This window comes from Thunnus albacares, chromosome 5 (assembly GCF_914725855.1).
Source record: "Thunnus albacares chromosome 5, fThuAlb1.1, whole genome shotgun sequence".
NCBI lineage: Eukaryota > Metazoa > Chordata > Actinopteri > Scombriformes > Scombridae > Thunnus > Thunnus albacares.
In genome coordinates this window covers 36,185,861-36,212,939 of record NC_058110.1, presented here as the reverse complement: position 1 = coordinate 36,212,939, position 27,079 = coordinate 36,185,861, and the positions used below count along the sequence as shown (strand labels likewise).

General features: G+C 38.9%; 1 protein-coding gene across 1 annotated transcript in view; it reads left to right on the top strand.

The window, feature by feature from the left end:
- The window catches only part of LOC122981723, a 930,226-nt gene that overhangs the window by 56,543 nt on the left and 846,604 nt on the right, over window positions 1–27,079 (top strand). The gene's annotated exons all lie outside the window — the stretch shown is intronic.

Here is a 27,079-nt window from a genome sequence, read left to right as displayed (position 1 = left end):
TAAACATAAATGTTACCATTTGATGTAATGTACCAGAGTTAGCTTAAAGCTAATTTTCATCTGCAGTCCCTTACAATTAAAACATATAACAGGATAATAACAAACAACACAAAGCAAAAAACACACAGGACGCATTATACAAAATACAAAGCTACACAACAGCACATCAGAAACACCCACAATGTCAACTAGAAATTAATAATGTAAACTTGTCAAATTAAAAGTAAGATTATTTGCATTCATGAGAAGACCATAGATGAAGTTTAGATTCAGTGGTTACAGCTGAGTAGTTTTTTGCAGTTTTTTTTAATTTGGCCTTGAATGTATTGATGGAACTGCAGTTCTTCATATCATCAGGAAGGACGTTCCACTGAGTCGTGGCTTTCACAGAGAAAGCTGACTGTCCAGATGCAGTGTGATGAAATGGTCCAATCATCTAGAGGATATTCTGGAGGATCTAACAGAACTTACTGAGCGAGTGAACACAAAGTCACATAGTGGAAGAGGACAAACCATTTAACATTTTATAAACTAGGCACAAATTTGAGAATAATCTAAAATTGTCAAAGCTCAGTAAATTGTATTTCTCCAGAACCCTACAGTGATGGAAATGCATCGGCCTTTTGTCCAGAGTTTTTAGAGTTTGTTTGTTTAAGGACTCAAGAGGTTTTATGGCTGTTTCTCCAGCCTGCCCCCAACATGTGATCAATAAGACATCTGGGAAAGAATCACAGCTGCATAAATATCTGCAGCGTCCAAAGAGAGACAGTTTCTAATATGTCTAAAAATTGCTAAGTTGAACTTTATGGTTGTAACCGTTTTTTTTAACATGTTTCTTAAAGTTCAAATTTGGTTCCAGTGTCACACCAAGATATTTAAAATCAGTAACTATGTCAATGTTTTAGCATTTGATGAGAATATCAGCGTTAGGAGGTTGTACCATAGTCTTAGAGAAAAACATACCTTTTGTCTTGTTTACATTTAGACTCAGACATGATTGATCAAGCTAATGTGTGATCCTTTCCGATGCAATTGTTAGCTTAGCAGCAGCTAACTCAGCTGTTTTTGCATGTGTGTACACAACAGTGTCATCTGCATCTGTCTACCTACCTACCTTATGTATGTTTATTGTGTAAATTCCATATATGCATGTGCATATTTACAATATATACAAATACATTTTTGTTTTATATATATATACTGTATACTGTATGAAACTATGTCATTTTGCAACCCAGAAATTACGTTTATATGCAGCTTAACTGTTTCCCAGTGACGTTGTGTTATCAAATGTAATCTAATGTTTCTAACAAAACATATCTGCTGCATCAGTTTAGTCGTATATGAGCGTAAATTCTAGGAGACAGAGTTGTATATTGAACCCAGAAACATTTGTTCTTAAACAAACTCATTCTACCACTCCACCTGTCACAGGTGTGCTGCTGTATGTGGGCGTGGCTCTCACTATCATGGTTGCCATGTTATCACTGGGTTTGCTGATAATCTGCAGGAGGAGGACCAATAATAATAAAGGTAAGACAACAGGAAACACATGACACTGTTTACAGTCACACTGTAGTCTTTAAACAAGACAATGGCTTCTTCTTGTGAGGAAAACATAATTTTAGATAATTTTAATAATACCATGGATCATACTGTCTAACAGAAATTCATGAATAAAAATCATTACAACTGGGCACAATGTCTCTCACAATACTTAAAAACAACCAACATGATACTTAAAAAGACTTTAAACAACCAACGTGACACTTAAAAAGACTTTAAAACAACCAACGTGATGCTTTAAAAGACTTTAAACAACCAACGTGACACTTTAAAAGACTTTAAACAACCAACGTGATGCTTAAAAAGACTTTAAACAACCAACATGATGCTTAAAAAGACTTTAAACAACCAACGTGACGCTTTAAAAGACTTTAAACAACCAACATGATGCTTAAAAAGACTTTAAACAACCAATGTGATGCTTAAAAAGACTTTAAACAACCAGAGGTTCCATCTCTGTCAAATGAATCTAACGGCTGCTGCAGCAGTTCTGAGGAACTTGTTTTCTCTGTTTGCATCGTGTCACAGAGCTGGAATAAGTGTTTTCCTCTTTATTTCCTGAACGTTAGCTTTAGTTATGGCAAATATTCCAAAGGCAAGCTCCTCTAACTCAGTTATTCCCAAAACTTTAGCCTTTGTTCCACAGACGTTTACAGGAAATGAAACCTGTTGTGGTGTCAGGACCTCGGTGGTGAGATTACAGCTGGTGGTGTATGAGGCAGAGATCACGACCTCTGTCTCTGTTCATATGTGGTCTCTGGTGCTGGATGTGAATGTCGTGCAGAGACTCCTGCTGTGACTGCTTTTCAGTCTGGTGCAGAGTAATAAATCATCTGAACAGCTTTGAACATCAGTTTTGGCTTCTGCTGACAGTTTTGGACTAAAACTAGAAATGAAACTACATGTTTAGTTCTTCTCTCTCTGACTGAGACGGATGTTTGTTCTTTCAGATGCTTCTGCAGATACAGAGTTGACGCCTGTCACAGAGGTGAGTTTGAGGTCAATTTGTGAAATCTGAGCATCATTATCTGATATTAATGCAAACCAAGCGCCTCCTCTCCTCCTGCAGGCCAACCGAGTGTACGAGGAGATCAGAGAGGACAGACGGAGCAGATCTCCTCCTGAAGCGTCTTCAGCTTACATCTACGCCAACTTCACCAAACCGACTGAAACCACCAGCGACCACAGCTTGAACACTGCAGCCAGTTCTCGGCACAAAGTAAGAAATAACTGTGGCAGCATTTTATCTTTGGGCTCAAAAAACAGAAGCTTTAGACTGAATCCTTTAAAAAACTCAACATGGTAATAGTTTGATTTTCACACATTTCACAAAGAGACGTGTAAGTTATATCTCTGATATAAAGAGAATCACAGGTTTTAATTAGAAGTTACTCAGATAAATCAGTACAGGTGGAAAACAACCTCCGGTTACACCTGTCAGCATGTCAAAATGAGGGAAGACTAGTTGGGTTATAAATGTGTTTTATTTTAAATAAATAAACATAACTATTTACAGAATGATAAGCATGAGGTGTGGAGGATTAGTTGCATCAGTAGTGTAGGAGATGTGTGGATGTGTTGAAGGGAGCAACATGTCAAACCAAATATATTGAATGTCTGAACTGTGGCTGTAGAAACAATGAGCACCTCATCAGTCGCTGAGGGTTTTTTAGTCAAAAGCAGATCATGATCAGTGAAAACTAAGATATCACAGAGCCAACAGAGACAACAAAATGCTGCAGAGCCCAAACAAGCAGCAGTGCCTTCTTTCTGACCACCGAATAACTGAGCTGGTGTTTGTTCAACTTTCTAGAGGAGAAACTTAGAGAGCAGCCAGTCTCCTCCTCATCCTCCTGCCACAGAACAGCACCAACACCCACACTGCCTGCATGTACGTGGACCTTAATAATCATGATGTCACGTTCTCAAATGCATTTTGACAATGTGAAGACCAAATGAACTTGGCTCTGGCTTTTAACAAGTCAGTAAACAAAGGAGAAGAGTTATTAGAGAAGCTGCTGGAACCAACCAGCCACAGGAAACACATCGACTCTTGGTGGTTGAGGGAGGAAACTGTTGCACAGCAAAGACCTCAGCTTCCTTAGAAAGGTCACATGGCCTTAGTGAACTCACATTTAGCAAGATTGTGCTCTTTTACAGAGTTGGTCTGTATTATGCATCATTATATAATGAGTTACTCTCTATGCCAAAAATGATTTAACCAAAAGTGTTTCCCTTAATAGTGTGTTTAATGAAAAACGTATATAATCAAACAGTTTTTGTTCACAGAGAGAAGTAAGTAACCTGCTGCCTTTAAAGGAACAGGAACTGCACCAGATTGTGATCATTTCACAGTAACAAGCCACAAGCTTCTGTTATTTATAGGAGAAAGTCCTCAGACTGTGTTGTAGTGTGGACAGAGACCTAGACACTCAGACTGACATGATGATTAAAACCAGAATAAAGACAAAAAACACTGAACAAAGCAGTTTCACATTAAAAGTCAGTGTTTCTCTGGCACTGCTTGGTGGCAACAGGACGTCCAGGAGGGGCTCTGTGTGAGTCGAGTGTCGTTGCAGCTGAAAAGTCGCCTGTCTGGTGAGGTGACACAGACACAGTATTTTTCTTTAATAAATCATCAAATATATGCATATAGGCTTCCCAAGCTCTGTAGAGGGAAGCACACTGATCAAATCACACAAACATTTTATTCTTTCAGCCTCTGCCAACTCAACCGTTAACACGAGCGTCATGTGTGCAGTCACAAACACCTGTTTCCTGCAAGATCAATAACCAGTCACGCCCATCTTGTACAGTTTCCAGTTTTTGCATTTAGTTCTCCTTCTCTAACAATCACTTCTTAGGATCGGGGACACCGTGTATCATGCACTTCAGATAACCTTTCCTATTTCTTCTTTCCTGACAGACAAGACACTCATTTCACCTACACAAACAAGATGCAAGACATTTTGTTTAAAACACAGCAATGTGATTACAACACATAAAGGTCAATAGACACTTTCAAGAGTGCATCCTGTTCTTTAAGATATTAAGATCCAGACGTCTGATGACTAAAATCCTTCATCCAGTTAAATGATACAAACACATATACACATACACATATAAAAACAACCAACATCTAAAAAGTTTATCATAAAAATGTGGCTTGAAACTGGATAAAAAGTCAATTTATGAGTATTTCTGGTGGATAACCACAACACTGACGCATGTGCACAAGATGATCATCAACTTGTCTGAGTATACTCTTCGGTAGAGGGTAAAGGGGATGATGCTATTGTGTCCATGACAACCACAATGCCAACGCATTCACGTTTCCCATTGACAGGCGACCAAATGAAACAGAACGTTACCTTGATTAAAATGATGGATTTCTCTGGGTTTGAAAATTGTTGGAAACATTTAGTATAATATAAGTACACAACTAAACAAAATATATAACATAAGTCTGGTCATTTTTAGTCATTTTAATGTGGGAAAGTTACATATTATTATACAGTTGTTCAATGCATCGTGTTGCTTCAACCTATGCACAGATAAATCATAACTGAACTCCAAAACTCATGTCAGCATCCATAGTAATGTTTGTACTCAAGGCCAGGTTGTTGTTTGTACATTTTATAATACATCATTAAACTAAAGGTGCCATGCTGACCACCCACAACAACTAAAGCTGATACAGAACAGAACTAGCATGCAGCTACCATCCTACATTACGTTTTACATTTTACATTTTCCACCAATCACACTCTCTGGGAAGCATTGATTATTATTATTATTCATATTAATCTGTGAATCACTAATGTACATTCAAATTCACCTTGTATGCAACCCCAAACCAATGTCCCCAACACTTAGAGGAGTTTACTGTATTTTGTCACCATAACAGTCCAATTTTACTTTTCCTACCTGTGCAAACATGTTTAAAACAGTTGTCAGCATGTTATTCATCGTGGCTCACTGTGACCAGAGTCCTGAGTCCCAGCATGCTGATGCAGCCGCTTGCATCAAAAGTACACTGACTAGAGATCAGCTCAGTTCTACCATCAATACAATAGTTGGAAAAGGCAAATATAGGGGTTTCAAATCAGGCTATATTAAAGATGTTCACACCAAACGCTGAGAGCAGAGAGATGAGCAGACAACCAACGGGAGTTTATTTCATTACACACGAACATACAGAACTCCAATGCACCAATGCAGCTCCCCTTCAACTTCACACACACACCTATTTATACCAAAAGCGGACGTGACTTCCTGCCTGTCTTTTTTGGCACTTTTGTGAGCCAAATGATCACTTGGACTTTGACCAATGGGTGTAAGATGTCTCTGCACCATTTGGACATTTCTTAATTTCTGCCATGAGTGTGTGGTGTACTTTGCTGCCCCCCTTTCCTAATATTTCCAGATGTCTCCTGTTTGTCTGGTGGCTTAATGTTTTTTGGATGGATCAATAGCTGGCGTAGATCAAGCCGATCTGGTAAAAGTTTTGTTTTCCCAGAGATTGTAACCAGAACTTTCAAAAACAATCTCCTTTAAAGGAGTTGTTTTCACCTATCCATTGGTGTTGTGCAACCCATAGTGTTTTGTGTATTACTTAGTACAATTCCACACGCTCATCAAATTTTCGCTTCTACACAAACTGGCCCTATATCAGCTGATCAGCTGTCATCATTGATTGGCCAGTGTTTGTCCTGCTATTACTGAATTGGATCTGGTTAACATCTCTGTTCATGACTCTACCATACACACATCAATGAACAGGCACAGTGTCCATGGCAGGACACCACGGATGCCTGAAGTTTGCCAAAGAGCACTCTGACACTCCACAACACTACTGGGAAAATGTTTTGTGGACTGATGAAACGCTGAGAGGTTGAATTGTTTGGTAAGAACATGCAGAACATGCATCATTCCAGCGGTGAAGCATCATGACACGGGGCTGCTTTGCTGCCTCTGGGCCTGGACAGTTTGCCAACATTGAGGGGAAAATGAATTCCCAAGTTAATCAAAGTATCTTACAGGATAATGTCAGGATGGCTGAAGCTCAGTAGAAGTTAGCTGATGCAGCAGGACAATGACCCTAAATATCAAAGTAAATCTACTACAGAGGGTTAGGGTTAGCGTTAGGGTTGGGGTTAGTGCTTCAAACAGAGAAAATCCACATTTTGGAGTGGTCCAGTCAGAGTCTAGACCTTAACTCAGTAGATTAGCTGTGGAATGACCTCAAGAGAGCCATTCACACCAGATATCCTGAGATTATGGCTGATCTGAAGCAGTTCTTTAAAGAGGAATGATCCAAAATTCCTCCTGAGCATTGTGTTTGTCTATACTTGTGACTTAGATGAAGATTAGATCATATTTCATTATTATTATTATAATCCAAAAAAAGAGATGAATTCAAAGGGTTCACATACTTTTTTTGCCATTGTTTTTTTATCTCAGGTTTTCTTGTTTTCTATGTAAAATATAGATTAATAGGTTAACTGTTTTTTCTTATTATTATTTTTATTATAATTAATAATAATAACAATAAACTTTATTTGTATAGAATATATCATAAATGAAATGCAGATCAAGGCATTTCACATAAAAAACATTTAAGGCACTTAATCAAAGGTTGCAAAGAAACAATAAAATACAATAAAAGTAGTAAAAGTAAATGAAATTAAAAAAAATATTTCAGTGAGGATGTTAACAGCCTCCTTAAAAGCAAGATTAAAAAGGTCTTAAGATGTTATAAACTTCGGAAAAGTTGCATGTTTGACAGTTTTGTCTAAGAGTCCATAATAAGAGAAAACTGCCTCTCCAGACTTCTTTCTCTTGACTGGTCTTTGTTTTCTTTTCCAGACTGAAGATGATCTAAGTAAACTCATCTACTCTAAGGTGGATTTTTCCAATGCCGCCACCGCCTCGCTCCACAGCGGCCATGTGACCAGCGGTCACGCCAATGATGTCATTTACTCCGTGCTTCAGGTACAGGAAAGCTCTGATAGACACCACACAGGAGACTCTTCTCCACCTCTGTACTCTGTCATATCTAAACATTAGCTTCAACACTACCGACTCCACATCTAAACTCTTGGTGACAGCAGGTGACATCGTTTGACAAGTTTTGAAATTTTTCATAAAATAACCACAAACGTCTTGTCATAATAACGTGTCAGGTTAGAAATTTTTATTATTTTAAGCTTCTCTTAAATTATTTTGGTTACATTAATATTATTAATAAATTATTACTGTGGTTAAGATATATGATTCTTATCAAAGATAGTGTAAGGTATTATTGGTCTAACCTCTTCCACTCTACCCCTATCATGGAGTAAAAACACCTTAAATGACCCAATTTAAACTCCTCCTGAACCACAGTGAGTTGCATAAACAAGGTCTTTCCAGAAAGGAATCCTGTGGAAGTAAGAAACACTGGAAGTGATATATAAAACACCTTTCAACAAGTTTCAGTGTCTCTGGTTCAAATTACATTATTAAATAAATTTAAATGGATGTTATTTTTGTTTACGTAGCGAGGCGAGAAAGGGAGAAGAGGGTCATCCAGCAGAGTTAATGAGATTAATGGTGGAGTTCATTGTTATTCAGGATACTAACACTGTGGGGGCGAGCATGGTTGGCGATCAGCTTCAGGAGAGGGTCAGGGTTAGGGTTATGGATTAGCGTTAGGGGGTCAGGGTTATGGGTTAGGGGTTAGGGTTATGGATTAGGGTTAGGGTTATGGATTAGCGTTAGGGGGTCAGGGTTATGGATTAGGGTTAGGGGTTAGGGTTATGGATTAGGGTTAGGGGGTCCAGGTTAGAGGTTAGGGGTAGGGGGTCAGGGTTATGGATTAGGGTCAGGGTGAGGGTTATGGATTAGAGTTAGGGGGTCCGGTTTATGAATTAGGGTTAGGGGGTCAGGGTTATGGATTAGGGTTAGGGGGTTAGGGTTATGGGTTAGGGGGTTAGGATTATGGATTAGGGTTATGGGTTAGGGGGTTAGGGTTATGGATTAGGGTTAGGGGGTTATGGATTAGGATTAGGGGTGAGGGTTATGGTTAGGGTTATGGATTAGGGTTATGGGTTAGGGGTTAGGGTTATGGATTAGGGTTAGGGGTTAGGGTTATGGATTAGCGTTAGGGGGTCAGGGTTATGGATTAGGGTTAGGTGTGAGGGTTATGGATTAGGGTTAGGATTATGGATTAGGGTCAGGGTTAGGGTTATGGATCAGGGTTAGGGGGTTAGGGTTATGGATTAGGGTTATGGGTTAGGGGTTAGGGTTATGGATTAGGGTTAGGGGTTAGGGTTATGGATTAGCGTTAGGGGTCAGGGTTATGGATTAGGGTTAGGTGTGAGGGTTATGGATTAGGGTTAGGATTATGGATTAGGGTCAGGGTTAGGGTTATGGATCAGGGTTAGGGGGTTAGGGTTATGGATTAGGGTTAGGGGTCAGGATTAGGGGTTAGAGGTGTGGAGATGGTTCATGAGAGCAGTGCCAGGTGAGCTGATTGGCACAGCTGGTGCTCATTAACTATTTATACTGTCTAAATGCAGTCTTGTGCTGGACCTCAGATGACTACATACAGATCAAATATGTTACAGTAGTTTACTAATTTTTAAAATGGTTTTACATTGTTTGAAAATGTTGTAATGCAACGGCAGACACCTGAAACTTAAGGAAGAATTATATGAACAAGTCTATAAAGTGAATTTGATAACTCTGTTTATTGCATCTGCACATATTTATATATTTTGTTGTTACAGTTTGTTACTGTTTTTATGCTTAATTGCTTTGTAAAACATCTTTCCTTTGTTTAAAATTATAGGTGTTTTGAAATAAATATTCATTATCTGGTCAACGTGAAGCTTTACTTTCTGATCTGTTGCTAACAAATGGTTGAGATATCACTTAGATGAATTATGAATGTTTAAAATCTATTTTCCAGTATTTATAACATTGATATTCAAATGCGTAACTTCTCTTCAGCTAAACAGAAGCAATAAACATTTCTGAGCAATGTACAGTCTTTATCTTTTACACAACATTTAAATGTTGGACAATAATCTCTAAGTTTGTGTTGAATATCAGACTAGTGTAACTAACTACACAGTAAACAGCAGAAGAGACTAACTAGTCTTAATCAGACTGTAAATCAGACTTCAACATGTCCTCACCCTCTGTTAACCTCCTCCACTCATCCCTAAAATGACATAAACTTCTTTAAATCTGCATTAATGAGGTTTTTCCAGAAAGGAAACCTCCAAATGTTTCTTGTGAAACTGTCAGAAACACGCAAGCTGATAGAGAAACAGAGCAAAAGGTCTTTTAATCAGTAAAAACTGAAAGATTTCGCCCACATAAAATAAAAGTGCTGTTTTCAGTCTAAGTAACTGCATGTGGCTTATCTGTGAGGGCTGTAAACAAAATATACAAAGAAGATCCACAAGAAAGGAAGAGAAGGCCAAATGGAGGACACTGGTGTCCAAGCAGAGTTAATGAGGTCTAAAATGATTTAAAACAAAAGTTTAACCCAAAACACACATTCACTTCATACAGTGTAAAGCCTTGACTATGTAGGAGTTCATTTCTGCTTTTATTCTTTAGTTCAACTCATCAGGGGCACCACTGCTCACCTTAAGTTGAATTGAGAACAGTGGTGTCTGTCTGCTCAAAGGAAAACACAACAATGTCTAAAAGAAATTAATCATGGGGGTCACATATGCTCTTCAGACTGGTTTCACTTCTCTGTGGCATAAAGATCAACAACTAGACTTTTGAAACTTGCTTCAACTGTGCAAGTGTGCATTCATTATTTTCAGAGTGACACTATTGTTATGTATTGGTGCATTTTTGGTCCAGAATATGAAAATTCAGCATTGTGATCCTGTCACCACCCTGCTGGAATGATTACAGCAAGGTTTACTGTTCATTTGGGCTCCTCACCGTTGGTCCTTTAAATAGCATCGTCATGCTTGGTGGTTGAGGTGTGGTCACATCAGTTTCCCAGCATGCAGAGGGAGGTGCTGTTCAGACAAAGTCCTGTAGGTGGAGACATGAACACACAGAGATACTGTGTGTATGTGTGTGAGTGTGTGTGTGTATGTGTGTGAGTGTGTGTGTGTGTGTGTATGTGTGTGTGTGTGTGTGTGAGTGAGTGTGTGTGTGTGTGTGTGTGTGTGTGTGTGTGTGTGTGTGACATTACAGTATTTGACTCTGTTTGTCAGTAATGAGTGAAAATGAGTCAGTTTAAATTCTTTCTGGTGATTCCTTGTGATTGAACCGATATGTGATTGGTGCATCATGAAGTCGGCAATGTGAAGAGAAAATCTGTTCTTCCCCTCAGTGAGCAGCTAGGATATTGATAGGTTATTGTTTGTATTGATTTGCTGCAAAAATCATGTGTAAATGACATGCAGAGACACACACAGAGGTCCTTAGTCTGAGAGCAGAAGTGAAGATTGAGACTTTTCCCTCTTAAAATACTGTAACTGTGTTTTTGTATTACTTGTATTTATTGTTTTAAATATGATGTGTATCTGAAGAGGCAGTTGGAGCAGGTAGGCATGTTGTTGCATGTGTTTGCAGCTCGAGGGATGTTAATGTCTGTCGGTCACTCGTGCCATCACTTTGGCCCAAACTGAAATATCAAATGAATATCATAGAAAATAACACCTGTAAGTTAAAGTTTGCACTCATCCAGTGAAATATCTCAACATCTAATGTGTTGATACACTATTCTGTGCAGATATTGTTTTGTTTCTCAGATGATGAATCCTCTGACTTTTCCTCTGAAGCCACCATGAGGTCACTGTATATTAATTGGATTGAAGTTTTTACACATGTTAATGTCCCATGAGAAGAGGCAGAGCTCGGTGACCTTTCAACTTACTGGCCGATTGTTTTCTCATGAATGTGTCACACTGTACAGATCACATCTACAGCTGCTGAGATCTGACCACTTCCAGATGTGGTCTGATTGATCCGATCCCATTCTGGTCACGTGTTGTGATGCGTTTACAGCTGCATTAACGTCTCTAGATAATGTATCCAGACACAGATCACATTTGAATGCCAGGTGTAAATGGTGTATTTGTGTTTAGTGAAAGTTAGTAAATGACTGTGAAGCATATGGTCACTATGATGTCACCTGTTGGTTTGTGGACAGCTGTTTTGAAGGCTCGAGTTTAGCAATTTGACCGTTGCCATCTTTGTGTCAAATATGGAGCCAGAAGTGACCATATTTGGATGAGAGGGTGAGCTGACCCAGCGTTAGCTGCTAGCTTGGTTAGTATGGTGCATTTACAGTCCATGGTTAACTGTGATAATGCTAATGCTAATTTTCGCTAGTGAAAAACAGGCTTGAAACCATTCAAACAAAATGTACTTACTAGAAAAACTGAACATCAACTCCTTAGAGGATCTTTTAGTGCAACCGAACACTGAGCAAGACTTTTTATAAAACCAAAATGTTACTGAAAACATACTGAAATAATGATGGCTACAGCTAAACTCAGTGAATCTGGGGTTGCACCATGGTTATGTTATCTAACCAATGCTGTTGCCATGGTAGCAACTCGTCAATCACAAGGTAGCCATACCCTAAAGCATACGCTGCTTTATCGTATATTTTACTCTAAATGGGACCATAATTTACTAAATGAACATCATGCTGTATTGAAGAAGACTTGAAACTAGTGATTGAGACCATAAACTCATTAGGAAACAGTTTACTGAGGTAATAAATCCAGTGAGCAGTAGGCTCATTTCCTCATAGACTTCCATACAATCAGACTTCTTTATGCAGCTGGTGGAGTTGCCCCCTGCTGGCCGGTAGAGAGAACGCAGGTTTAAGGCACTTCCACACTGGCTTCACTCTTCAGACCCGGAGCTTCCTGCTTGGACAGAAAGCAAAGTGAATTTTAGACGCATGATTGCATAAGTCAATGCAAAGACACCATTACACATAAATTCACCGAGGCAACGCAAACTGATATACGTACAAATACATGTGAGTTGAAAATTTGCGTGTATCACAGAGCTTCATGAATGTTGTAGCTTACAGCTAATGTACAGTTGGTATTTTGGCTGTTTGAGTTGAATAAACAAATGATCCAGCAGTCAAAATCACACCAGTAACACAAGACGAGAACTGACCTGAACACAGCTTTAGTCTTGTTGTATGAGGATGGTGATCACAACACATCTGTATTCAGCTGGACTGAACATGTAAACAGCTGGAGAAGACTCTGGGACATACAGACTGTGTTGCTATGAGTTATGATGAGGGTTCATAAGAAAGTTCCACATTTTGGGGAAACATTTTTATTCTTTGGTTTTTGTATGCATGAAAAACAAGCAGGGCGCCTGTGTTTCATGAGTCTTCTTATACAAATACTTTATTTATATGCACATATTATATTTGATCTTATAAATATTCAACATCATTGTGTGAGGGCTGGAACACAGCTCTCATATTATTGTTATCTTTGCACTTTATTATTTTTCTTCCGTACATTTTTCAGTCGCTAATTACTTCTGCACACTTTCAGCTACAGAAACCATTCAAATATCAAAATGTTCAGCTCTTTAAGGACAATACTGCATAAAATGTATTATGGAACGTTAGTGGGAGGAATGTTTGAAAGTTCATATCTCAAAAACTAAAAGTATTGAAGTATTCATACTTCATGGACAGGTGTCCCATGAGGAAATCTTAACATATTAAAACATGAGACCAACAGCGCCACCAAGTGATCAGTTATTACATATTTTATGTTCTGGCTAATAACTCATGCACTGTGAGGCCTATTAATACAATTTACGAGTTTTTTGTGCTTCCTCATCTCGCAGGAAACTCCTTGATCCAGGCTGAGCCTTCGTAGTCCTGTTGGTGTCCTTCTCCGGTTGTTGCCACTGTTTCTTGTTGCTTGTCACATCATACATCTCAACCCAGCCGGTTGAGGCAGATGGCAAATTCGATTGCAGCCAAATTTCTGAATGTAGTAGCCTACATACCATCACATGCACAAGTGTGTAAATTTGATAGATTTCTACTCACAGGGGGCGCTACTGTAACATTATATTTCTGCAGTTCTGTTGTCTTTAATAAAATGAAACATGGTTCACAAGTTCTCCATGAAAATGTGCACAACATACTGAATCATGGCACCAACAGCCCCATCTTGTGTTCATTCATAAAACACCACCATACAACTTATTCACTGCCATGTCTCTTAAATGTAATATTCCATGTTAACCAAATTCAGCAAGTTGTGCAGATGAGGATGCTGAGTGAAACTGCAGCATTTGATCAGCTCTAGGTGGCACTACAAGGTTTTTAAAAATTCTGCAGCAGCTAACATATTCCAGCTGTCACATGTATTGTCTTCAAAAAATGCAAAACTTCTAGTTCTTCTTCTTTTTCTTTGTTCAATAGATAGGAATTCAGAGTACGGGCCAGGAGGACGATACACTATAACAAATAGAACTGGCTGTAAAGTTTTCCAGGTTGGCTGAGAGAGACTAAGAACAAGGCTTTCGAATGAGTTATAATTAAATTTAGGTCTAGGGTTAATGATTAGGCTTGAGTTGAAAATGGCTGCAACTCCTCCTCCTCAGCCAGTGTCTCGAGGAATATGAGTATTAATATGACTGGGGGGAGTGGATTCATTTAGGCTGACATATTCTTCATGACACAGCCAGGTTTCAGTGAGACAAAATAAATCAATATGATGATCTGAAATGAAATCGTTTACTAAAACAGCTTTAGATGATAGAGATCTAATGTTCAAGAGTCCACATTTAATTATCTTATTTTGTTGTACTATTGCAGTAGTGGTTTTAATTTTTAGTAGATTTTCATGAATGACTCTTCTTTTGTTTACTTTGGATTTAATTGATTTATGTGGTCGGGGGACAGACACAGTCTCTATGTGGTTTTGGGTGGGTAACTGCTCTAATGGAAGCGCAGAGAAGCATGTAGGACTGCAGCTCTGCCTCCTGGTCTCAACTCTGGGTTGTCATGGTTTTGGTTTACTAATAAACTTGGCCATATTTCTGGATATGAGAGCAGCTCCATCCAAAGTGGGATGTATGCCGTCTCTCCTAATCAGACCAGGTCTTCCCCAGAAAGTCTGCCAATTATCTATGAAGCCCACATCGTTTACTGCTACAACATCGCATGTTGTAGCAGCCTGAAGGACTCTTTATACATCCATGGAAGGACTGTTAAGGACTGTTAAGCTAATGGGAGAAATGATCTGGACTGTGGAGCGCAGCAGCAGCAGGACACTGCTGGGGAGGCTGGAGAGAAAAGCAACCGGAGAAACAACCAGGAGAGTTAGCTTGTTTGTCATTGTTGCTAATGATATCAGACTGGTTAAGCTGCAGCCATAAAGTTCTGTTAACTAACAAACAAGATGACCAACAGTCACAAATGGATGTTATGACATGAATATTTCATCTCCATGATAGAAAGAAGAAGACATCAGATAATATGAGTCACATATTTTGTTATATTTTGTATATCGTGCACATAAATAAGAGTGTGTAAGTCATGTTTTTGATACATTCATTAATACTTTCTGATGTGAACCTACACTTTTAGATCTGTGAATGTTTTTAGTGTTCAGTCTTTCTAGTATTCAGCACTGATCTGTTCCTGTATCACATTATAAGCTCTGTGGTACTTTATTTATTTCTGTATACTAAGAAAATACACAGGAAACACGTGTAAATCATGTGATATGTTGTCTTTTTTTGATGAGAACATAAATTTGTTGTCACAATAGAACAATATTATACTTTTGAATTTCACTTTGTTGGTAAAATGTTGAGCTGCAGGTGGAAGTATAGTAACAAAAAGAGGGACTTTGGCACTAAAAAGACTGTAACGTTGAAAGATATCTACTTGATTTGACTCATTTGGACGCTGAAGCTTCATATTAGCTTCAGATCAACTTTGAAATACATTTTTGCACAGAAGGAGGACTGTGGATGTTGTCCCCCATCACTTCCATTGTAAGTGCATTATGAAGGGATCTGCTAATGATATGTGTGAATAAAATCTGTTGACATCAAGTAATCAGACAAAAACACTTATAATATGACCATCCAGATATCGAAATTTTGAATAGTTGCAAATAACATGACAACGCAGCACAAAACTCAGTTGACCCAATTGACCAGAAACAATAATAAAAGGAGTAAATATTCATCCACATCCAGCGTTTTCCTTCAGGTAAAATACAGGACAAAGTATAAAGTGTGATCAACAACTTCAGTCTTCCCAAAATTCCTCTGCACTTATATAATAAAATTTGTTGCATTGAAGCAAACATGAATAATAAAATGTCCTTTGGGATATTAAATGATCTCTAATCTACTGAGTATATCTGTAAAAAGATGCATTTAGAATAACTAAAGAGTAATCTTGATCTGTTTCTGCTCTAGGATGTGCAGTGAACCCACAGTAACTCCTCTGCTGTCATCACAGCCTGTTCGTCATGTGACCAGCAGGGGTCACACACCTGGATCCATTTAAACTCAACATGATATTGAAATGGTTTCTGCCTAAACATAACTGATACCTCCTGCCGGTGTTGATAAAGCACTGACAGACGGCTGTTCTCTACCTCTGACTGAGGTATTGAACGTAGTTCCCAAAATCTACAGATGCAGGACCATCCAAGCCTTGCTCAGGGAATCAGATTCAGCCTGGCTTCTATCATCACCAGCTGTCGTTGAACCGCTACCAACGGGCCTTTTTAGTCAGGGATTCCTAACAGCTGGGCCACAATGAAGTGTGTTGGTGCAAACAGGTGTTGGAGGTTTGAAAGTCCTCCAAGAGCCTTCTAACAGGACATCTCTGGAGGAGGTTCACTCTGACATTCGGGGGCAGTCTCCCGGTTTCCTGATCCTAACAGTTTAGCCAATTAAACCCCTAATTATTCAATTCAATTCAATTCAGATTTTATTAAGGATACGACTCATGGAGGGGTCCATAGCACAATAAAATACAAAATGTAAAACAAAACACATCAATCATATATAACTCTCTCGACCCAATTTTATACTGAAAACACACATCTATCACATGTACAGCAGTATATTAACCTCAGTCACTAAACCTGAACCATTATCACTCTGCTGTACAATAAACAGTAATAATTTTTACCTTTGCAAAATTCGATACAGTTTATAATCTGAGCAATTTTAAAGCTAATGTCAGCCGTTCCTAAAGGAGGCGTCTTTTCTTACCTTAAAGGAAAACCAGAGGACCTCAGAGATGAGCAAGAGTCAGGAACTTTGGCTGGAGTTTATAAAAATACAAACCAGTTTTATTTGGTTTTACAAAGCATGCAATCTAAGAATGCAAAAGGTAAAATACAAAAGCTTAAACAAAAAATTAAAAATCAAAACTTAAAAGACTGAAGAGAGTCTCTAGGAGATCCCCCAAAAGGCCCCAAGGAAAAGAGAAGGAACCGGACCTCGAGCCTCTCTTGGCTTTCCATTTCAATTTAACTCTACAACTTCCTCTTATTTGTATTACCACATATCATCTATCTCCAGGACAACTATCAGTTTCATGCTGATGCTACATGACTTTACACAAAATACTGACAAGAACATTTGAACTTCTTCTTTTTTACATTTGAGATTAAAATCAAGGGATATCTGCTAGGTGCAGAAATACAGCTTCTCCTTTGCCTCAGATTATCTGATGGTTGCTGCCGAGATCTTTTTTTGTTGTTTGTTTTAGTCAACCTTGAAGGTTGGGCAGTGATGGAAGAAAAACTCAGATCCTTTACTGCAGTAAAAGTACCAATACAGCAATGTAAAAATAGTCTATTGCAAATAAAAGTCCTGCATGAAAAATCCTACTACAGTAAAAGTACATAAGTATTATGAGCTTGATGTAGTTAAAGTATTGCAGTAAAAGTACATAAGTATTATGAGCTTGATGTAGTTAAAGTATTGCAGTAAAAGTACATAAGTATTATGAGCATGATGTAGTTAAAGTATTGCAGTAAAAGTACATAAGTATTATGAGCTTGATGTAGTCAAAGTATTGCAGTAAAAGTAGTGGTTTGGTCCCTCTGACTGATATATTATTATATATGACATTAGATTATTAATAGTGAAGCATCAGTGTTAAAGCAGCATGTTACTGTTGTAGCTGCTGGAGGTGGAGCTAGTTTACACTACTTTATATACAGTTAGCCTCTATGAAGCTAAGATGAAACCAGTGGTTTCCAACCTTTTTGGCTCTTGACGTCTTACAAAAAGCAGTGTGTAGTCGGGGTACTTTAACTACATCAAGCTCATAATACTTATGTACTTTTACTTGTAATGCAGTACTTTTACATTGCTGTATTGGTACTTTTACTGCAGTAAAGGATCTGAATACTTCTTTTAGCAGACACAGTTTCAATGTAAATGTTACTGGAACCTGCAGGTAATGGGGGGTCTTCATGGTAAAAAGATGAATGTGGAGGGGAGCAGCTGTGAGTTGTGGTTGGAGGAGGAACTCCATCATTTAGAGAAGTGAGTGAGTTTGTCGGTGAAGGAGGAAGAGAAGCAGCATTAAACCATCAGAGCTTCAACATGAAAGTCAGACACAGTCTGATCTGCTTCTTCCTCCTCAGTGAGTTCACTCGTTCTGTATTTCTCTCTTTCTTTAACACATCAGTTTATTTCTTTATTTACAGTCAGTCTGAACCTTCTTCACTGTTATCTGTCAGTGGTTTCTATGGTTTCTATGGTTTCTGTGGTTTCTGTGGTTTCTATGGTTTCTGTGGTTTCTGGATTCTGGAACGACCTGTTTTTCAAAAAGAAGAGAAAATCTGCGAGTCACATCCACAGTAAATCCACCGTCATGCTGAAACCAACAAAGTGTGAAAACAACGTATTTCTGAGCGACTGGTTCCTGAATCATCAGTTAACCCTGTTAGACCAGAAACAGCTTTATAAACTTTATAAACCTAAAAATCATTTTTCAAACTACAATATTTTAGAAAATGCAAACATTTTAATATCTTTCTCATTTCACCTGCCATCACAGAATATTTGAGATGATATTTGTTTTACCTGATTTCAGCAAAGCAGTTTAAAGATCAAAGTGTGATTTTAATGCCTGTTTCAGTGAGGAGAGAGTAGGAGCTGATCACTAACTACAGCTGCACATAGAAAAGCAACTGCAGCAACTGGAACAGCTGAGAGTCTCACAAATACAGTAAACGCTGTATAAGTTTAACTGACTGTAGATCAGTTCAGTCAGCTGTCTGTTCTGTTCAATAGGAACAAACAGTGAAGACATGAACATGTTGAAATCTACAGACACACATGAGCTGCTGGTCTGTGGCTGAAGTCTGGACTTCAGAAATAATCTCATTCTTTGCACCAGAGTCTGTGTGAAGGTTTTCAGTTGGTTTCATTCTTGTTGACACGTTTATTTCTACAGCAACTCAAAGTTCTTTATAATAAAACATAAAAGACAAAATGTAAAGGAAACATTGTCAAAAGGCACATTTATGGAGTTAAATAAATGTATAAATAAGAATAATACTATTAATAAATAAATGTTTAGTGTGAAATGATTAAAAAACTAAATTGAATTGAATAAAAGGCAACAAACAGAAAAGTCCTCAGTCTTGATGTAAAAGAATTGAGATCTGCAGCAGAACTTGAGTTCAGATATGTGGAGCATAAAACCTGAAGCTGCTTCTCCAGGTTTAGTTTGGACTCTGAGGACAGAAAGCAGACCTGATCCAGACCACCTGAGAGTCTGGATGCTTCATAACGCAGCAGCAGATCACAGATGTATTTTAATGAGTTCATTACAGCATATATAGATAGAAACTTTATTGATCCTGACGGAAACATCTACATTTGCAAAGTAGTTTTCTTTCTTCTTTTGGGAGCATCAAAGTGAAACTGAGTCAAATCAAGTTATGAGCAGAATGTGAGACTGGTTGAACTGGGCAGCTCCCACTGTGACTCTGTGGTTCTGTAAACATGTGAAGCAGGAAATATTGTGATCAGACTGCAGCATCTTACAGGAAATACAGACAGTAACTGTTGATTGTTCTTCTTTCCAACAGGCCTCATCAATGCAGAAATCCCTGTTCATGAAGGAACTGAAGGAGGAAACATCACAGTCACCTGCGACTTCTATTTCTCTGGATACAAAATGTTCTTCTGTAAAGAAAAATGTGAAGAAGGAAATGTTCTCATTGAAACAACTGATGTCAGAGCACAGAGTGGCAGATACAGCCTTGAATATGAGGAAGGATTTTATCCGAAATCTTCTACAATTCTGTATGTGAGCATCTCACAGCTGACCAAGTCTGACTCAGGACGGTACAGATGTGGTTTGGAAAGAACTGTGTTCCGTGATGGATTTTCAGAGTTTGAGATCAGAGTCTCAGATGGTGAGTTTCTAAGTTATGAAAATATTCTTACTGAAGAAAACTGTTACTGTTTACTGACCGCTGATGATGTTTCACATAACCTCAATATTCAATATTTGGTCTAAAACATGATATTTTCATCATTTTGTACGTTGATAACTGCTCCTTTAAAACCTGATAAACTCAGTGACTCAAGCAAAGATGCGCTACAGTGTAAAACAGTATTAATGAACCAATCACCTTGTTTACTTCTGCATTCTTATCTGCATTATTATTATTATGATTAAAATGTTTTGTTTTAGTTTTCTCAAACAAGATTTCTGTGTATCAGTATCTGATGTTTTATTGTTCACGGCTCTGACCACTTCACTCCCATCAGCCTCCGCTCCACCAGGAAGCTTCACACCTTCATCATCCTCCCCTGAAACCACAGAGCAGTCTGACCAGCAGCAGACTGACAGACCAACAGCACCACCTGCAGCACCTGCAGCACCTGCACCACCTGCACGTTCAGGTACATTTACATGTTCAAAGGTTATTTCTATTTCTAATGGCGACTCTCAGTCACAGCTGAGTGAGAACTTGGAGTTCATACAAAGCTAAAAGCCTCACTGGATGATGATCATTTGTATCATCTTTTCAGTTTTCCAGAAAGACAGAAGAAATAAACCCTTTAAGAACAAGAACTTTGAAGGGTGAAATCTGATCAAACAGAAGCCAGAAGTGAGCAGGACATGAGTTTTCTATATGAAGAGTGTAGAAGACCATTGAACTACAGGATCTGATGCAAGATGAAAGAGTGAAATATGAAACCCGTGTAGATTGTTATATAATGATAATAATGTATTCATATATATGTATAAAGTTATAAATAATATTAATACTGGCTCACATCAGATCCAGAAACAGTGAAGTTATGATGATATATGATATATATATATATATATATGTGCTGTATACTGTATGCAGTGCATTAATGCACAGGTAACATATTATTTGGTTATTTGATTATAATGATTTGCATATTTGACTGGTAACTGTACAGTTATCCAGGAGTTACAACTATTTTGACAGCATTTCATGAGTCGTTTGGGCTCCACATATACAACTACTGCTCAGAATGACACTACGTCATTTTGCAACCCAGAAATTATGTTTATATGGGACTAAACTGTTTCCCAGTGACGCTGCGTTATCGAATGTAATCTAATGTTTCTAACAAAATGTATCTGCTGTGTCAGTTTAGTCGTATATGAACGTAATTTCTAGGAGACAGAGTTGCATATTGAACCCAGAAACATTCATGTGAAACAAACTTATTCTACCACTCAACCTGTCACAGGTGTGCTGCTGTATGTGCGCGTGGTTCTGACCATCATGGTTGTCCTGGTTTCACTGGGTTTGCTGATATTCTGCATGAGGAGGACCAATAATAATAAAGGTAAGACAACAGGAAACACATGACACCGTTTACAGTCACACTGTAGTCTTTAAACAAGACAATGGTTTCTTTCTTGTGAGGAAAACATAATTTTAGCTGATTTTAGTAAGACCATGGATCATGCTGTCTAACAGAAATTAATGAATAAAATCATTACAACTGGGCACAATGTCTCTCACAATACTTAAAAGCAACCAACATGATGCTTAAAAAGACTTTAAACAACCAACATGATGCTTAAAAAGACTTTAGTTAGAGTTGTAACGGGTATAGGATGGACCCAATAGCAGCACAAATGACACTGGTATAAACTTTGCAGTCTTTATTTCACACGATGTCAAGGCAATATTAGCACGGTCGGAGAAACACAGTTCTAATGAGTATGACTCCACCGGAAATTGAACCCCGATCTTCCACTCCCACAGCGGACAAAGACCAGGGAACAGGCAGGCAGAACTCAGAGTCAGGGACAGAAGGCTGGTGGGTTTACCGGGGCAGAGACAAGGAGCGATGGTCGAAGACAAGCTGATCAGAAACCAGGAAGGCAGTCCAGTGAAAAAAGCAAGATGACTTAGCATAGTAGCGTAGACAATCTGACAAGGAGGGAGTGGGCCGAGGCAGTTATATACTGGCTTGATTGCAGATGATGAGCAGGTGGGAACGCCAGGTGAAGGTGGTTGAACTAATGAGGGGTGTGGCAGAGCAGAGAGTGAGACTGAATGATTGGATAATTCCCACAGCAACAGGTGAGGGGGAGAGCAGACTCTGACAGCTGGATGTGAATGTTGTGCAGAGACTCCTGCTGTGACTGCTTTTCAGTCTGGTGCAGAGTAATAAATCATCTGAACAGCTTTGAACGTCAGTTTTGGCTTCAGCTGACAGTTTTGGACTAAAACTAGAAACTCTCTGACTGAGACAGATGTTTGTTCTTTCAGATGCTTCTGCAGATACAGAGTTGACGCCTGTCACAGAGGTGAGTTTGAGGTCAATTTGTGAAATCTGAGCATCATTATCTGATATTAATGCAAACCAAGCGCCTCCTCTCCTCCTGCAGGCCAACCGAGTGTACGAGGAGATCAGAGAGGACAGACGGAGCAGATCTCCTCCTGAAGCGTCTTCAGCTAACGTCTACGCCAACTTCACCAAACCAACTGAAACCACCAGTGACCACAGCTTGACCACTGCAGCCAGTTCTCAGCACGAAGTAAGTAACAACTGTGGCAGCATTTTATCTTTGGGCTCAAAAAACAGAAGCTTTAGACTGAATCCTTTAAAAAACTCAACATGGTAATAGTTTGATTTTCACACATTTCACAAAGAGACGTGTATAGGTTATATCTCAGATTTAAAGAGAATCACAGGTTTTAATTAGAAGTTACTCAGATAAATCAGTACAGGTGGAAAACAACCTCCGGTTACACCTGTCAGCATGTCAAAATCAATAAATCAATCAATCAATTTTTATTTATATAGTGCCATATCACAACAAAAGTCATCTCAAGGCACTTTTCACATAGAGCAGGTCAAGACTGTACTCTTTAATTTACAGAGAGCCAACAATTCCCCCATGAGCAGCACTTGGCGACAGCTGTAAGGAAAAACTCCCCTTTAACGGGTAAAAACCTCAAGCAGACCCCGGCTCTTGGTGGGCGGCCATCTGCTTTGACCGGTTGGGTTGAGAGAGAGAAAGAGGGAAGGGGGGGGGGGCAGAATAACAACAATCATAACAACAACAACAAGCATAAGCATCAATAGACAGGGAAGGATGCCATCAGGACTGTGAAGGACCGCGAAGGCTCGGCCCAGAACCCAGGGGTTCCTGTGAGATGAGAAAGCACAAAAAACTCCGGGGAAGAAGCAAAGTTAGTGACATGCATTGATGTTACATGAATGCATACAGATGGAGAGGAGGAGGAGGAGAGAGGAGCTCAGTGCATCATGGGAAATCCCCCAGCAGTCTAGGCCTATAGCAGCATAACTAAGGGCTGATCCAAGGCGAGCCTGGTCGGCCCTAACTATAAGCTTTATCAAAAAGGAAAGTTTGAAGCCTACTCTTAAACATAGAGAGGGTGTCTGCACCCCGGACCCAATCTGGAAGATGGTTCCACAGGAGAGGAGCCTGATAGCTAAAGGCTCTGCCTCCCATTCTACTTTTAAAGACTGTAGGAACCACCAGTAAGCTGCATACTGGGAGCGCAGTGTTCTAGTGGGATAATACGGTATTATGAGCTCTTCAAGATATGATGGTGTCTGACCATTAAGGGCTTTGTAAGTTAGGAGAAGGATTTTAAATTCTATTCTAGATTTTACAGGAAGCCAATGCAGAGAAGCTAAAATGGGAGAAATGTGATCTCTTTTTCTAGTTTTAGTCAGAACATGTGCAGCTGCATTCTGGACCAGCTGGAGAGTCTTTAGAGACTTGTTAGGGCAGCCTGATAATAAGTAATTGCAATAATCCAGCCTAGAAGTAACAAATGCGTGGACTAGCTTTTCTGCATCTTTTAGGGACAGGATGTTCCTGATTTTTGTGATATTACGTTAGTGAAAAAAGGCAGTCCTTGACATTTGATTTATGTGGGAGTTAAAGGACATATCCTGATCAAAGATAACTCCCAGATTCCTTACGGTGGTGCTGGAGGCCAGGGTAATGTCATCCAGAGTAGCTATATCATCAGATAATGTGTTTCTGAGGTGTTTAGGGCCAAACACAATAACTTCAGTTTTATCTGAGTTTAGTAGCAGAAAATTGCAGGTCATCCAGGTCTTTATGTCGTTAAGGCATGCTTGGAGTTTATTTAACTGATTGGGTTCATCTGGCATCATTGATAAATATAATTGGGTGTCATCTGCATAACACTGAACATTTATGGAGTGTTTCCTAATAATATTACCTAAAGGAAGCATATACAAGGTGAATAGTATTGGTCCAAGTACAGAACCTTGTGGAACTCCGTGTCTAACTTTTGCCTTCACGGAGGATTCATCATTAACATGTACAAACTGAAATCGGTCTGATAAATAGGACTTAAACCAGCTTAATGCAGTTCCTTTAATGCCAATTAAATGTTCCAGTTGGCTTAAACACCTTAGAAAGGTCACATGGCCTTAGTGAACTCACATTTAGCAAGATTGTGCTCTTTTACAGAGTTGGTCTGTATTATGCATTATTATATAATGAGTTACTCTCTATGCCAAAAATTATTTAACCAAAAGTGTTTCCCTTAATAGTGTGTTTAATGAAAAACGTATATAATCAAACAGTTTTTGTTCACAGAGAGAAGTAAGTAACCTGCTGCAGGAACTGTACCAATTTGTGATCAATTCTCAGTAACAAGCCACAAGCGTCCGTTATTTAGAGGAGGAAGTCTTCAGACTGTGTTGAAACTTACATGAGAAATGGAGCATGTGATGACATCATTGATAAAATACTTTTTCCCACGATGAGAGCAAGTCACAGGATACGAGGGGTCACTGAATGAGTGTTAAATGATGTGAATCATATCCTATGACTTCAGTCACCAGATCTCAACCCAACTGAACACCTACGAGAGATTAAAGACTGATGTTTTTTTGAAGAATGATGCTCATCCCTCCAGTAGAGTTCAGAGACTGTAGAATCAATGCCAAAGCTGATGAACATGCAGCCACATTTTAGCTTTTGTAATAACTGGCAGAATTGTGCAAAACACACGTCCACATTTATAATTCAATTTACTGTGATTTTCCTGGTAAACAAATCTTTTATCCATGGTGGACATATATTGTACATTACTTCTGTAGTTCCATGTTGGATCAGTTAGCAGGGCAGATATTCTGCCTATGAGTAGTTCTCATAGGACAGACACAGAACTACTCTCTGGAGACTGAAAACATGATGCTGTTATTAGTCTTTGGAGCCGTTTCTAAACAAACTAACGTGACCAAACTCTTCATGATGAAGGAACATGTCACCCAAATATAGAAAATCAGCAGAATGATCCTTTAAGTATCTTATTATGTCAATGTGCAAGTTTCAAGGCTCTGTGAGTTGATTTTAATAGCGCACTAAAATGATCTAAAACCAAATGACCCTTGACAGGACTGAACAACTCATTTAAAACTGACAGCAACACTTTCAGTAAAATGGCTGCAGGTAATGTAAGTAATGTAGGCACATAGGATTTACTGGCCTGACTGTAAAACCATCAGAGTGGTCCTTTAAGGCTCAGATGATCAGTCCCAGCAACCTGAATTTAACAGAGCAACGTTTTGACCTAACAGGGATCTTTATGTAGACACAAACACATGTGATCAGCATGGCTGAGAGTCAACCTGCTCTCACTGGACCAATCAGAGCACAGCTGAATTACGCTGTCTGATGCTGTCAACTGGGAGACGAAACACGCCTCTATGGAAAAGGCATGTTTTGGCCTAGTTTTGCTTCCATGAACTCCTGAATAAGTCACCTGTTACCCCACAAAGTAATGTAGTTAGCTGATGATGCTAACTCTGGTCTCAAAAGTACTCAGGTTCTGTTAGCAGTAAACTAGTCAGTTGGACAAACACACGTTCAGCCCCTTCCTGATACTTTTGCTCTTGAGGTTTTGGAAAGACAATAAAAAAGTTACAAACCCTTCAAACTCTGTGGACTCTGAATGTCGCTCTAATAGTTCCTCATGCAAACTGCTTTGGCATTTGAACGAATCCAAAGCGTCTCAGACCTTTTTAATGCTTAGTTACAGCTGCTAATCCCTGACTACACAATCACTGCTTGGGAGATGATGGGTTTATTATAACAGATTACCTGGTGGGCTGTTTCAGGTGTGATGTCATTCTTGTCACCTTGCTGAAGTTGTTGATTTTATTTTCAGTTCTCTGTCGTCTAGAAGAAGTCGGGTCCAGTCTCCACATGTGAAGAATCCACCTGCAGGACCAGCAGGGATTAGGAGCAAACAGCTCTAATGGTGCCATCTAGTGTTGAGGCTGCAGATTGCAACCAATTTAATAGAAGTAAAATTGCCATTCCTGTTTTTCCATTGATGATGTGATTCTGTGTCAATTTGGATGAGAATGTTGTGCATTTTTGCTTCTTATTTTTTCTTTTATTAACTATTTTATTTCCCATTGTGTTTATTCATACATGTACACACATATATACTTATATAAGTAAAATTGTGACAGCCACAAAAGTAAATTTAAATGTTTAAAGCAATCTTACATAAGTCATTAGTTTGTGCTCTAAAAAAATAAAGTTCTTGTATGAAAGAATCCTCTGTTGAACTCTGAATGATCTTTATACCTTTTCAGAGTTCTTGGATTTTCTCTTTTTTTGTGAATGTTAATTGTTCCGCATGCAGCGAACTTGAAAGACCTTTTAACAAACAGCTGAGAGACCGTTTCAGTCAAGTTTTCCTCCTACTGAATACTCCATGTGACTCCGGAACGACACATAGCAGCGTTTTCTAATCTGGCGTCTCTATCAGCAGAAATCTGTAGAACATCATCTGTCTGTGTTTCCAAAACTGTCACACATCACTGTTAAACAATAATGATGTTTTATGATGTGACAGCGCTGTGGTTCAGGTCTGGTTAGGTTGAGGGAAAGATGATCATGATAGATCAGGTAGGAAAGAAGAAAAGACAAAGTTCTGCTACATATACTGGAGAGTTTTAC